At 41.0% G+C, this 12,206-nt stretch overlaps 1 long non-coding RNA gene across 1 annotated transcript in view; it reads right to left on the bottom strand.

Moving 5' to 3' along the window:
* LOC126162498 (uncharacterized) overlaps window positions 1–11,950 on the bottom strand; it is a 32,291-nt gene extending 20,341 nt beyond the window's left edge. The window contains exons 1-2 of the long non-coding RNA XR_007535082.1: window positions 11,709–11,950; window positions 11,290–11,343 (exon numbers count right to left, since the gene is read on the bottom strand). This is a non-coding gene — a long non-coding RNA (uncharacterized LOC126162498). The remainder of the gene's footprint in view (window positions 1–11,289; window positions 11,344–11,708) is intronic.
* Between the last annotated feature and the right edge of the window lie 256 nt (window positions 11,951–12,206).

Below are 12,206 nucleotides of genomic sequence, written 5' to 3'. Positions count from 1 at the left end.
AATGCCCATGGCCTTACCGCTGTTGAACACTACCTTTCCCAGTCGCCATGACCAACTACATCCACAACTACAGTTACTTCTCCTTTGAAGACATTACCTAAAACAAATCCGGGGCACGGCTATGGGCATCCGCATGGCACCATCCTCTGCCAGTCTATTCATGGACCACCTACAGGAATCCTTCCTAAACACCCAAAATCCTAAACCCCTCGCCTGGTTCAGATTCACTGATGACATCTTTGGGATCTGGATGGTAGCTGAGGACATCCTATCTACATTCCTCCAGAACCTCAACAACTTCTCCCCCATTTGCTTCACATGGTCCTTACTCAACCCAACAAGCCACCTACCTAGATGTTGACCTCCACCTCAAAGATGGCTACATCAGTACCTCGATCCATATCAAACCAACTAACCACCAACATTACCTCCACTTCGACAGCTGCCACCCATTCCATACCAAGAAGTCCCTTCCATACAGCCTAGCCAGCTGTGGTTGTCACATCTGCAGTGATGAGCAGCCCTCATGAAATATACCAAGGGTCTCACTGAAGCCTGTTGTTGTTGTTGTTGTGGTCTTCAGTCCTGAGACTGGTTTGATGCAGCTCTCCATGCTACTCTGTCCTGTGCAAGCTTCTTCATCTCCCAGTACCTACTGCAACCTACATCCTTCAGAATCTGCTTAGTGTATTCATCTCTTGGTCCCCCCCTACGATTTTTACCCTCCACGCTGCCCTCCAATACTAAATTGGTGATCCCTTGATGCCTCAGAACATGTCCTACCAACCGATCCCTTCTTCTGGTCAAGTTGTGCCACAAACTTCTCTTCTCCCCAATCCTATTCAATACTTCCTCATTAGTTATGTGATCTACCCATCTAATCTTCAGCATTCTTCTGTAGCACCACATTTCGAAAGCTTCTATTCTCTTCTTGTCCAAACTATTTATTGTCCATGTTTCACTTCCATACATGGCTACACTCCATACAAATACTTTCAGAAATGACTTCCTGACACTTAAATCTATACTCGATGTTAACAAATTTCTCTTCTTCAGAAACGCTTTCCTTGCCATTGCCAGTCTACATTTTATATCCTCTCTACTTTGACCATCATCAGTTATTTTGCTCCCCAAATAGCAAAACTCCTTTACTACTTTAAGTGTCTCATTTCCTAATCTAATTCCCTCAGCATCACCCGACTTAATTCGACTACATTCCATTATCCTCGTTTTGCTTTTGTTGATGTTCATCTTATATCCTCCCTTCAAGATACCATCCATTCCGTTCAACTGCTCTTCCAAGTCCTTTGCTGTCTCTGACAGAATTACAATGTCATCGGTGAACCTCAACATTTTTATTTCTTCTCCATGGACTTTAATACCTACTCCGAACTTTTCTTTTGTTTCCTTTACTGCTTGCTCAATATACAAATTGAATAACATCAGGGACAGGCTACAACCCTGTCTCACTCCCTTCCCAACCACTGCTTCCCTTTCATGTCCCTCGACTCTTATAACTGCCATCTGGTTTCTGTACAAATTGTAAATAGCCTTTCGCTCCCTGTATTTTACCCCTGCCACCTTTAGAATTTGAAAGAGAGTATTCCAGTCAACATTGTCTAAAGCTTTCTCTAAGTCTACAAATGCTAGAAACGTAGGTTTGCCTTTCCTTAATCTTTCTTCTAAGATAAGTCGTAACGTCAGTATTGCCTCACGTGTTCCAGTATTTCTACGGAATTCAAACTGATCTTCCCCGAGGTCGGCTTCTACTAGTTTTTCCATTCGTCTGTAAAGAATTCGTGCTAGTATTTTGCAGCTGTGGCTTATTAAACTGATTGTTCGGTAATTTTCACATCTGTCAACACCTGCTTTCTTTGGAATTATTATATTCTTTTTGAAGTCTGTGGGTATTTCACCTGTTTCATACATCTTGCTCACCAGATGGTAGAGTTTTGTCAGGACTGGCTCTCCCAAGGCCGTCAGTAGTTCCAATGGAATGTTGTCTACTCCGGGGGCCTTGTCTCGACTCAGGTCTTTCAGTGCTCTATTAAACTCTTCACGCAGTATCATATCTCCCATTTCATCTTCATCTACATCCTCTTCCATTTCCATAATATTGTCCTCAAGTACATCGCCCTTGTATAGACCCTCTATATACTCCTTCCACCTTTCTGCTTTCCCTTCTTTGCTTAGAACTGGGTTTCCATCTGAGCTCTTGATATTCATACAAGTGGTTCTCTTTTCTCCAAAGGTCTCTTTAATTTTCCTGTAGGCAGTATCTATCTTATCCCTAGTGAGATAAGCCTCTACATCCTTACATTTGTCCTCTAGCCATCCCTGCTTAGCCATTTTGCACTTCCTGTCGATCTCATTTTTGAGACGTTTGTATTCCTTTTTGCCTCCTTCATTTACTGCATTTTTATATTTTCTCCTTTCATCAATTAAATTCAATATTTCTTCTGTTACCCAAGGATTTCTACTAGCCCTCATCTTTTTACCTACTTGATCCTCTGCTGCCTTCACTACTTCATCCCTCAAAGCTACCCATTCCTCTTCTACTGTATTTCTTTCCCCCATTCCTGTCAATTGTTCCCTTATGCTCTCCCTAAAACTCTGTACAACTTCTGGTTCTTTCAGTTTATCCAGGTCCCATCTCCTTAAATTCCCACCTTTTTGCACTTTATTCAGTTTTAATCTACAGGTCATAACCAATAGATTGTGGTCAGAGTCCACATCTGCCCCTGGAAATGTCTTACAATTTAAAACCTGGTTCCTAAATCTCTGTCTTACCATTATATAATCTATCTGATACCTTTTAGTATCTCCAGGGTTCTTCCATGTATACAACCTTCTTTTATGATTCTTGAACCAAGTGTTAACTATGATTAAGTTGTGCTCTGTGCAAAATTCTACCAGGCGGCTTCCTCTTTCATTTCTTAGCCCCAATCCATATTCACCTACTACGTTTCCGTCTCTCCCTTTTCCTACACTCTAATTCCAGTCACCCATGACTATTAAATTTTCGTCTCTCTTCACTATCTGAATAATTTCTTTTATTTCATCATACATTTCTTCAATTTCTTCATCATCTGCAGAGCTAGTTGGCATATAAACTTGTACTACTGTAGTAGGTGTGGGCTTCGTATCTATCTTGGCCACAATAATGTGTTCACTATGCTGTTTGTAGTAGCTTACCCGCATTCCTATTTTCCTATTCATTATTAAACCTACTCCTGCATTACCCCTATTTGACTTTGCGTGAAGCCTACACAGACCATAATTATCATCCCAATTTTGTACAAAAACAAATATCATGTGCATTATCTTTCCAGTCTCCCACCACCTACCTGAGTCCCACCGTCCATCCAGAGGTGCATTCCCCTCGTAACTCAGTACCACCCAGGACTGGAGCAACTGAATTACATTCTCCGAAAGGGTTTTGACTGTCTCTCGTCATCCCTTAAATGAGAAATGTCCTGTCCACAATCCTTCCAACTCTTCCAACAGTGGTATTCCACTGTCCACCGAACCAACACAATACACTCATCCATCCCTACACAACCCCTGCTCCCAATCGCGTACCTCATGGCTCATACCCCTGTAGTAGACCTACACGCAACACCTGTCCCATACATCCTCCCACCACCACCTACTCCAGTCCGGTCACAAACATCACCTTTCTAATCAAAGGCAGGGCTACCTGTGAAACCAACCATGTGATATACAACCTAAGCTGCATCCTCTGTGCTTCATTCTTTGTGGACATGACAACCAACAAGCTGTCTGCATGAATGGCTACCAAGAAACTGTGTCCAAGAAACAAGTGGACCACCCTGTTGCAGAGCAGGCTGTCAAACATGACATTCTCCATTTCAATGACTGCTTCACACCCTGTGCCATATGGATCCTTCCCACCAACACCAGCTTTTCTGAAATGCACAGGTGGGAACTTTCCTTGCAATACATCCTACGTTCCCGTAATCCTCCTGGCCTCAACCCTTGTTAGTCATTGTCCTCACTCATCCAGCCCATTCCCCGTTCCCATTCAAGCACTACACATCCGTCATTCCACCATCGCACCCAGTCTTTTTTATTATTCTCTTTTTCTGCTACCCTCCCCCTCGCCACCTCTCCCCTGCCCTCAAGTCTAGCCTCCCAACTGCACACAGCTGCCCTACACTCTCTCCACCTCATTCCTGCACGCTCCTCAGCAGCACTGCACTGTCCGCCACTCCTAACCTACTATTATCCCTCCCCCTCTCCGCCCCAGCCTTCTCCTTAACCCCACCCTGGCACCACTCCCATGGGATTTTACAGGTATACAATATCAGTTGTTCAATGTTATATTTTCATTTTATTACAAAAACAAAAGCTCGGTAACAGTGCTATTTGTCAACTGACATTTCTATGTATTTTGTAACCAATTTGTATATTATACACTCCTGGAAATTGAAATAAGAACACCGTGAATTCATTGTCCCAGGAAGGGGAAACTTTATTGACACATTCCTGGGGTCAGATACATCACATGATCACACTGACAGAACCACAGGCACATAGACACAGGCAACAGAGCATGCACAATGTCGGCACTAGTACAGTGTATATCCACCTTTCGCAGCAATGCAGGCTGCTATTCTCCCATGGAGACGATCGTAGAGATGCTGGATGTAGTCCTGTGGAACGGCTTGCCATGCCATTTCCACCTGGCGCCTCAGTTGGACCAGCATTCGTGCTGGACGTGCAGACCGCGTGAGACGACGCTTCATCCAGTCCCAAATGGGGGACAGATCCGGAGATCTTGCTGGCCAGGGTAGTTGACTTACACCTTCTAGAGCACGTTGGGTGGCACGGGATACATGCGGACGTGCATTGTCCTGTTGGAACAGCAAGTTCCCTTGCCGGTCTAGGAATGGTAGAACGATGGGATCGATGATGGTTTGGATGTGCACTATTCAGTGTCCCCTCGACGATCACCAGTGGTGTACGGCCAGTGTAGAAGATCGCTCCCCACACCATGATGCCGGGTGTTGGCCCTGTGTGCCTCGGTCGTATGCAGTCCTGATTGTGGCGCTCACCTGCACGGCGCCAAACACGCATACGACCATCATTGGCACCAAGGCAGAAGCGACTCTCATCGCTGAAGACGACACGTCTCCATTCGTCCCTCCATTCACGCCTGTCGCGACACCACTGGAGGCGGGCTGCACGATGTTGGGGCGTGAGCGGAAGACGGCCTAACGGTGTGCGGGACCGTAGCCCAGCTTCATGGAGACGGTTGCGAATGGTCCTCGCCGATACCCCAGGAGCAACAGTGTCCCTAATTTGCTGGGAAGTGGCGGTGCGGTCCCCTACGGCACTGCGTAGGATCCTACGGTCTTGGCGTGCATCCGTGCGTCGCTGCGGATCAGTCCCAGGTCGACGGGCACGTGCACCTTCCGCCGACCACTGGCGACAACATCGATGTACTGTGGAGACCTCACGCCCCACGTGTTGAGCAATTCGGCGGTACGTCCACCCGGCCTCCCGCATGCCCACTATACGCCCTCGCTCAAAGTCCGTCAACTGCACATACGGTTCACGTCCACGCTGTCGCGGCATGCTACCAGTGTTAAAGACTGCGATGGAGCTCCGTATGCCACGGCAAACTGGCTGACACTGACGGCGGCGGTGCACAAATGCTGCGCAGCTAGCGCTATTCGACGGCCAACACCGCGGTTCCTGGTGTGTCCGCTGTGCCGTGCGTGTGATCATTGCTTGTACAGCCCTCTCGCAGTGTCCGGAGCAAGTATGGTGGGTCTGACACACCGGTGTCAATGTGTTCTTTTTTCCATTTCCAGGAGTGTATATATGCATGCACTGTTGGAGCAAATTACCAGTTAGGAAGTAGGTTTTTCTGAAGTAAGGTGTGATAGTACATTTTATTCATAATAGATGATGATATATGCTTTGAAAGGGGTTACAGACTCAATCAAGTTTCTGCAGGTATGCTGAAGAGTGATAGTGATGAAGAATCAATTTTTGGAAATGGGGATGAGAATGAGGCTGATGTGGATGTGATACAGGAAGATATATAAATTGGAGATGAAGTGGATGTGAATGGATGTGAAAAAGAAGATATCAGTATTTAGGAAACTAGTGCGCCCACTCTTGTATCTTGATGTTGATAACTAACACATGATATAGTATCACCTGACTTGTACAAATATTCCACATCACCTTAGACCACAATTACAGACATGGATAGATTGTCTCAGACTTTTTATCATCAATCACAGGCAGAGTGTAATAGAAATGCATACCAATAATGGTACCGAAGACAGTAAAATTCTACAACCATGTCTTCAATGCTGGATTGAACTTCACTCTACAGAACTACAGGCATTCTTTCATCTTTTTTCTACTAATAATAAATGGTTTATACAAGGCATGTGGAAAGTCTTTGAGTGAATTTCAGACAGATGAATATGACCTATTATTTGAGCCACAATGAGCTTTTTATGATTTGTGATATTCTGATTTGCCTCTGGTTCGATGATGAACTTACAACGGAAGAAAGAAAAACAGTTTCTGGATCAAAAGTTGCAACTATTCAGGCTTTGTTTGAAATGTTCATTGATGTACACATTTCGTCTTATATCCCTAGGCCTTATATTATTGTTGATGAGCACCTGTGTACTTTGAGACAGTGTCCATTCAAGATGCACATTCCTTAAAAACCTGGAAAATACAGGATAAAAGTGTGTGCTACTGCAGATTATAATATCAATATATATCTTTTTATAAAAGGCAAATCCTGACTGACTGACTCATCACTGACCAGCCCAAAGTACTAAGGATAGAAACTTGAAATTTGCAGAAGGCGTTGATTTTATATTTTAGACATTGTTTATGATGGGATTTTATGAAATTCCACCCGTAAGGAAGTGAAATATGGCATGAAAAAATTTTATAAAAATATTTCGTTATATTAGAACTGTTTTGAAGCTAAATATATGAAAAACTGTTATTTCACTTCTTGGTTAGAAATACAGGATAGGGTAGTGAAAGTTTCTATGGAAATATCACCACAAGAACTCGTGAAACAGGATTAACAAAAGCCTCCAACTCCTGCTACCAGAATAACTTTTTGGTTGTAAGTGCAATCGGAACAGACCATGCTTCTATGGCCTTAATTACAGCGAATGTGCTGCAATTTGTGAACAATATAAAAATTCCTTTAAATAATAATAAAAAAATCTCTGCAGACTATATAGTTTACGCCAGTGAAGCGGAGGGCACTGAGCTAGTTATCTCATAAATGCACAACTGTGTACATGGAAGTCCGCTGATTAAAGGGAAATAAATCAATGGAAATGAGCAGTAGATGATTTAGTTGATTGCCTGAGGGGAAGTGGTAGGAACATTACAACTGATAATTTTTTTTACAAGTTTTGTAACTTAATTATAGCATGCATCATGGAGTTGTAATTTCAACAATGCGCATGGCTCTCGCAACAAGTCATTATTATTTTTGTGGAAATATTTTATATTTTATTGCCACATAGTTGTCAGACATTAGTTACTATCCACAGTCAGGAAGACCTCCGGGCTTTGATGAAGATTGTTTAAATGCATTAATCCACATGAGTGTACTCGAGAACTGGTAGACGCGATGGACTGTGATCATTCACCAATCATGCAACATTTGTATGCAATGGGGAAGGTTCAAAAATCGAGTGTATGGGTACTGCACGCCTTAAGCCAAAATCAGAAAAATCATTGGAAGACCACATGTGCATCCTTGCTTGCTTGGTCATCAATTGGCTTGGAACAACACTGACCATTTTTATCCTGTATTGTTACTGGTGATGAAAATGGCATCTTTCTGCTAGCTTAAGGAAAAGAAAGGGAAAACCGAGCTCAAACAAAGCAGCACCTCCCCATACAAAGACCCGCACACATTCATAAAAGTTAATGTTATGCTCTGGTGGAACAGCAATGGTGTGGTGTAGCATGTTTTGCTTATTGTCAACAACTGAGATATCTAGCAGAAGGATTCCAAGAATAATGACCAGGAAGACTGTGTGAAATGTTGCTACTCCACAATAATGCCTGCCCACATTCTAAGACTGACAAAAAAACTTTACACAGGAGTTTGGTTGGGAAGTCATTCTGCACCCACCTTAACCACCTGATCTTGCACCATAAAGTTTTTGCTTTTTCTACTAACTATCAAACAACCTTCAAAAAACTTATTTTCTGGATGAAACTGCACTCCACATATGGTTCTCCAAGTTCTTCACCCCAAGACCACATGATTTCTACAGTTGCAGAATTGAAAAGTAACCCCAGTGTTGGCACACTGTTGTAAATAGTGAAGGAGAATATATTATTGATTACTAAAGTCTCTGTTACGCGTATCTGTTGTGTTTATTAAACTTATTGAAAAATACTATGAATTTATGTCCCAACCCAATGGTTTGCTACTGTCCCCATCTGATCTGATCTACGAAATGTCAAACGTGTATCTGTATCTTATGGATAACTGTTATTAGTGCTCATCCAATATGTGTTGTATCTGGATGAAGGGAAGGGAGAGGTGAAACCCAGAGCCAACTTCTAGCCTACTCTTTTTTTACTACCAACCAAGGGGCCATATCACTATCCAATGGACAGATCATCATCAATAGTGTCACATGCCGTCACTCTATGAGATGTTGTGGAGATGTCTGGTGATTTAGGAATCTAATGCCTCCACCTCTCCTTCCCTTTCTAGATAAATACAAGCAAACAAGTTATTTTTCTACCTTGATATGAACCAGCTTCCTCCAAGTCTAGGGATATCACATGAAAGTTTGTATGAAAAAGCGACAAGCTTTGACAAAAAAAATTCTTTTGGACAAATTATTTTATTCTTTCTCAAAATATTGAGAGTTAAAACTTATACAATTCTGCATCCATTCAAAAAAATTCCAGAATTTTTTTCCACTCTGGTGTTGGTACCACACGAGTCTTGGTTTTGTAAGAGTTCAACAGCTTCTTGAGGGAATGGAAATTGTTGCAAACACATTTTTAATGCCTTTAAAATAATGTCAAATAATAAATTGTTTGACAGCTGACACTGAAGAGGTTTTACGTTGGTTTTCCCGATTTCATTGCCTTACAGCAAGCAAATTATTGTATACCATTCAGCATAAACTTTTTTGAGCTTCTAAATCGTGACATGTCAAATGTAGCCAAAGAAATAAACTACAATTTCCTTGGAAGTGTTCTTTGATGAATCACTTCTGTTAGGTTTGGTTCATCTTGAAACACACAAACAGTTGATTGCTGCTTGTTCCTGGCCCAGACAAATGTATCCATATTTGGTCTCCCATAATGATCATGTACACAAATTTTGAATTTTCTCTGCTCTAATTTTTGAGCACCTCCTTACACCAATTGTCACAGGCCACCATTTGATTTTCAGTCAAACTTTGTGTTACCAACCAACTCGTTTCATAGCTAAATGTTCGTGCAAACTTAAAAGTGCTGCTGTCTTTGATGTGCTTAAAGATGCCTCTATCTCATAGCAAGTCACATGTCAATGCTCTAAGGTCATGTTGTGCATAGCACTGATGTTTTCTGAACATCTCATTTTGGCTGATCTTCACTAAATTCATAGCTCCTGAGAGCACAAACATGGCAAAATTCTGCAAACCGTTTGTAAACAGTCTTTTATGAAGGCAGCTGATTATGTACCAAAGTTGAATAAACCAAGTCAAGGGCACTGTTGTTGAGTTAGATCTATTTAACATTTAAAACAAAAGTAATTTCACATTTCAATGGTACCATCTAGTACTCATTTTTAAAAATTTTCAGTGGTGAAACTTGTACCTCCAATAACACAGATACCTGTTATACATTTTCAAATGGTATCTAATTATCATGTTTTCAGTCAATATTTATCCCAACAATCTGATAATTTTTTGATATATTCCACTGTATTCACATCAGATTTAAGTGTACCTTATTTTGGAGTATCCTAGGACTGCCTTATTTCCTACCTGATATCTGCCAGTAAATTATTAAAGAATTTTGCAGCAGAATGTAATTACTATTCTGAACTATTCACCAGAACAAAGTCTACATGGAATGTATTATTAATTTCTAGTACCACGGCTGTGAATTTCACAAGCCAACCTAAGTTCACTCTTACTGCATTATTAATCATAAATACCACAAAATATTTCCCCCACCCCCAAGTGTAAGAAAACCGAGATTCCTGCAGAGACTTCTGCAATATGTTCGGTTATCAGATATACGTATATTCTTAGTGCCTGCTCACTTCTGTAGAATAAAATACATTTTTGATCTTAACATCATTACACTGAGTATTATATTTCAACTAAAGTTCAGTCTTGATTACAACACTTACATCTCAATAACATAGGTGACCGGTTTCGGTTATATTTATATAACCATCTTCAGACCCATGGCTTCCTTGGACTATGGTAGGCGGGGCTCTCCTCAGCTCTGCGAAGTCAACTGATCAGTTGACATGATTAACAGCAAGAAAGAAATTGTAAACAACTGGAGGAGTATATATCAGCCCTCTATACTATGTCAGAAGACCATTAAACTTTTCTACTTTTTCTTTACCTAGTATATCAATATTTCATCAGTATTATGCTGCAGTGTTAACCATAAAGATGGATAAGGAGCAGGCCTAATATATATCTATAAAGGGGTGACTCAAATTTGATCTGTGGGCTATCAGCAGCTTATGATGACAGAGCCCCACAATGAAGATATCGCACTACCATAATACAACAGTACCGAACTGCACAGTAATTCAGAACATTCACAAATAATTCTTTCAAACATAAAATATTCACTCTACAAAAATCTTCCGCTTATCTTCTGTATATATATGCTTCAACAGCCAATTAATGTAAACAGTGGCTAATCTACCAAAAAAATATTAGTGACTACAAAATTTAATGAATATTTGATTCATCATGACTTTTGGCAATGTGCTGTTATAGGTTATCCTGTATACCTGCTTAAATGGTTTTAGGGCATAATGTCGTTGTTGCAGTAGTACAATTACGACACTATCAAATATCACACAACTGTCTGTCAATGATTTACAATGTGCAAACAAGTGACTGATCAAGCTATGTAAGGCACTACTAGCCTTTCAGTACCAATTATATGTAACGTTTTTACTATTCTCACTGAACAACCGTGTCTCACTTTAATACATAAAAACAACATAAAAATTATAGCAAGCATCCATATGTGCAGGTCGCATAATGCACTTACCTCGTAATTTTGACTTATGTACAAACCGGTGTACACGCCCAAACCAAATGTTATCTGAAAATAGGAGTAAAATCTCAATAAACTAACATGAAACCTTGTTGCGTGTGAGCATTTACGAAACAACTCAGTAAACGCGCAAATTGCGAAACAATTTTAACGAAAGAAAGATTCAATATGAGAAGTGCTTACAGCTCCACCTACTAAAAGATGAATGAGAATGAACAGGATAGTGATTATGTTGTAAATAAATGTCAAAATTGCCATAGCGTGTCGGCGAGACACGTTTGCTACTGACTTACATACGATGTTTATTTTCAGATAGCTGGAGGGTGTTTTAAATAGAATACAATCTGAACCTATCCTTTGTCATTGGTATTTTATACGCTCTGGGTGTAAATATTTATTTAAATAATCCTTACCAAAGATCTGAGCATTATTTCGTCTTCGCTCACTCCGCTTCTCTTTCACTACTGTCTTATCTCATGTTTGTTCGCAAAATACGCTTAGCAAAGATGCAATTCATTGCACAGATTTAGATCTTGACCGTCACCAACAAATGGGTTGCTACAACTCGAATGAAGCCTTGACGAGAGTAATGATACACTGTACCGAATTACGTGTTACATGATCGGTTCCGGTTGTATCTACTGTTGCCACAGTTCCTCTGGAGAGTGATTTGTGTCGTACGACTGTCTTTTCAGACCTATCGTGACCACCAGCAAATTCACAGGTTGCTGTGTGGAAGTGTTTCAAATGATGTATTACTAAACATTAAATGTAATCGTGTTAGGTAAGCGCTACTCTAGTTTCAATATGAACTGGTGTGTAATAAGTGCTCGACCTTAATCAATTTTCTCGTCATGGACACACACATATTAAAAGCAATTCTAATTAATTACCACATTGTATCACAAAAT

Source organism: Schistocerca cancellata, chromosome 2 (assembly GCF_023864275.1).
Source record: "Schistocerca cancellata isolate TAMUIC-IGC-003103 chromosome 2, iqSchCanc2.1, whole genome shotgun sequence".
Taxonomy (NCBI): domain Eukaryota; kingdom Metazoa; phylum Arthropoda; class Insecta; order Orthoptera; family Acrididae; genus Schistocerca; species Schistocerca cancellata.
This window is presented reverse-complemented; position numbering and strand designations above follow the sequence as displayed.